General features: G+C 43.6%; 1 pseudogene; it reads left to right on the top strand.

Moving 5' to 3' along the window:
• Positions 1-1,092: 1,092 nt before the first annotated feature.
• Positions 1,093-1,570, top strand: LOC116094717 (annotated as a pseudogene).
• The last annotated feature ends 1,480 nt before the right edge of the window (positions 1,571-3,050 follow it).

Below are 3,050 nucleotides of genomic sequence, written 5' to 3'. Positions count from 1 at the left end.
ATACCTATTATCCTTAGGTTTGGTCTTCTCATTGTGTCCTGTATTTCCTGGATGTTTTGGGTTAGGAGACTTTTGCTTTTTGCATTTTCTTTGACTGTTGTGCCAATGTTTTCTATTGTGTCTTCTGCCCCTGAGATTCTCTCTTCTATCTCTTGTATTCTGTTGGTGATGCTTGCATCTATGACTCCTGATTTCTTTCCTAGGTTTTCTATCTCCAGGGTTGTCTCTCTTTCTGAGTTCTTTATTGTTTCTATTTCCATTTTTAGATTCTAGATGGTTTTGTTCATTTCCTTCACCTGTTTGATTGTGTTTTCCTGTAGTTCTTTAAGAGATTTTTGTGTTTCCTCTTGAAGGGCTTCTAGCTCTTTACTTGTGTTCTCCTGTATTTCTTCGAGGGTGTTCTTTATGTCTGTCTTAAAGTCCTGTATCATCATCATGAGAAGTGATTTTATATCTGAATCTTGCTTTTCTGATGTGATGGTGTGTCCAGGACTTGCTATGGTGGGAGAATTGGGTTCTGATGATGCCAAGTAACCTTGGTTTGTGTTGTTTATTTTCTTATGCTTGCCCCCCACCATCTGGTTATCTCTAGTGCTACCTGCCCTTGCTAAATCTGACTGGGGCCTGTCCTTCCTGTGATCCTGGTTGTGTCAGACCTCCTCAGAGTCAAGCTGTCTTTGTGATCCTGTGATACTGGGTTCCTGTGATCCTCAGCTTGTCAGAGCGCCTGGGAGTGGAGCTTCCTCTGGGTGTTGTGGGACTGGCTGAGGAGCTTGCGCCCAAGGTCTGCTCTGGACCCCAGCCCAGACAGACCGGAAGGAACCTGAGTCACTGGGCTGAAGGTGTTCCTGTGTGCCTGGTCCCACTGGTCCCAGTTACTCCTAGTGTTGGCACAGATGTTGGGTCCTCCTCACCTCTCCATAAAGCAGTTTTATTCCTATACCACATGACTAGCATGGCTTACCATTGAAACGCGTCAGTTGCTTACATAACAAACAAATGGTTGGTAAATGAACTGTACTAGGTAATGGCCAGAAGGAAAGTAAAGCATCAAGAAAGTCAGGGTGCTTTTCTTCCGACATCTTAGTGAGGCTGCAGTGGTCCACCCGACTCTCTGAGCTTTGCCATGCCGCCCAAAGACGACAAGAAGAAGAAAGATGCCGGAAAGTCGGCCAAAAAAGACAAAGACCCAGTAAATAAATCTGGTGGCAAGGCCAAAAAGAAGAAGTGGTCCAAAGGCAAAGTTCGGGACAAGTTGAACAATCTTGTCCTGTTTGACAAAGCTACATACGACAAGCTCTGTAAGGAAGTTCCCAACTAGAAGCTTATCACTCCAGCTGTTGTCTCGGAGAGACTGAAGATTCGAGGTTCCTTGGCCAGGACAGCTCTCCAGGAGCTACTTAGTAAAGGACTTATCAAGCTGGTTTCAAAGCCCAGAGCCCAAGTAATTTACACTAGAAACACAAAGGGTGGAGATGCCCCAGCTGCTGGTGAAGATGCATGAACAGATTCAATCAGCTGTACATTTGAGAAAATAAAACTTTATTGAATCAAAAAAAAAAAAAAAAAAGTCAGGGTAATGAAGGTGAGTGGTTTCAGGACAGTACAGATGCTGTAACAGTTCCGAATGAAAGAAAGCTTTCTGCCCGAGGTAAACGCACTCCTGGCTTACACATAAGCCCCTTCAACCCAGACGTGTGTATTCATAGATATTACATTTGTTACTCTGCTCATGGCCACGGATTGAAAAAAAAATGCAGTCCTGCTAATTGTTTCATGTTTCATACGGACAGTATTCAAAGTCTTAAAGACATAGTGCTACCAGGCAAGAGAACTTCCTCTCAATCTTTCTGATACTCCTAACTTTCTCAATCCAGCTTCCAACTAAATCACCAATCCTAAACCTTGGTATATACTAAATTCAGGTTAGGACCCATAGGGGACACCATTGCTCTTTAAAACTTTGAAATACACACACACACACACACACACACACACACACACACACACACACATGCACGGGTGCGCAAACACCACCCTCTATATTACCTCTGTATCAGAAGAAGTCAAGTCTTTCTTGCCAGTTATACCACCCCCATATTTCAGAACCACTACCTGTACATTATCCAATGATCTACCGATTTTACCCAGATAACTTATTACCCAGATACACTATTAAATCATTTCTTTGATAGATCTCTACAATAACTAAGAATTTCTCAAAATGGATCCACTATACCCAGGAGTCTTCTTGCTCCTAGGGCATCAATCCTGATGGATCAGGACCACTGCTCCCTTTTCATTTTTATTAGCTAAGGAAGAGTCATGAATACTTCATAAATTATGAAAACCATATCTCTAATCTTTTTAAATTGGCAGTAGGGTGGCTATCCCATAAGCTTTTTAGAGGCATGCAAAGTTTCATAACCAATGTGTAAGATGATTCTGTTCTTGTAGGGTCCTCTGAATGAGCCAGGAGGTCGGTAGATGCTCTTTCTTTCCCTTTGCATGCATGACCCAAAGACACTTCTTAGTCTCTTGTTCACCTCTACCAAATGCACGGACGCATATTCATCAGGACTTGGGAACAGGTATGCTTGGTTCTCTTATGCATTACCTGTGCCGTCTCACCTCGTCTATTCTATTCCTACACACACCTGTATCACTCCTGAGAATGAGACAGGAAGAATGCTTAGAGTTTGTTATCTTCCTGGGCTATGTAATCAGTGCCCAGCTCAGCCAGGGAATCACAGCAAGAACCTGTCTCAGAATAGCTCGTGCATGCACACGCGCACGCACACACACACATGCACACACTCACACACACACACACACACACACACACGCACACACACATGCACACACATATGCACACACACATGCACACACACAAACACACACATGTGCACACACACATGCGCGGACATGCACACGTGTGCACACACGTACACACACACACACACACACACGCATGGGGTGTGGGGTAGGGACAGTGTTTGAGTTTTGAGATGCAAATATTTTTATCCTACCTTCCAAATTAGACTTAAATA

This window comes from Mastomys coucha, unplaced genomic scaffold, assembly GCF_008632895.1.
Source record: "Mastomys coucha isolate ucsf_1 unplaced genomic scaffold, UCSF_Mcou_1 pScaffold17, whole genome shotgun sequence".
NCBI lineage: Eukaryota > Metazoa > Chordata > Mammalia > Rodentia > Muridae > Mastomys > Mastomys coucha.
The sequence above is the reverse complement of the archived record's forward strand: the minus strand, read 5'-3'. Positions and strand labels throughout refer to the sequence as shown.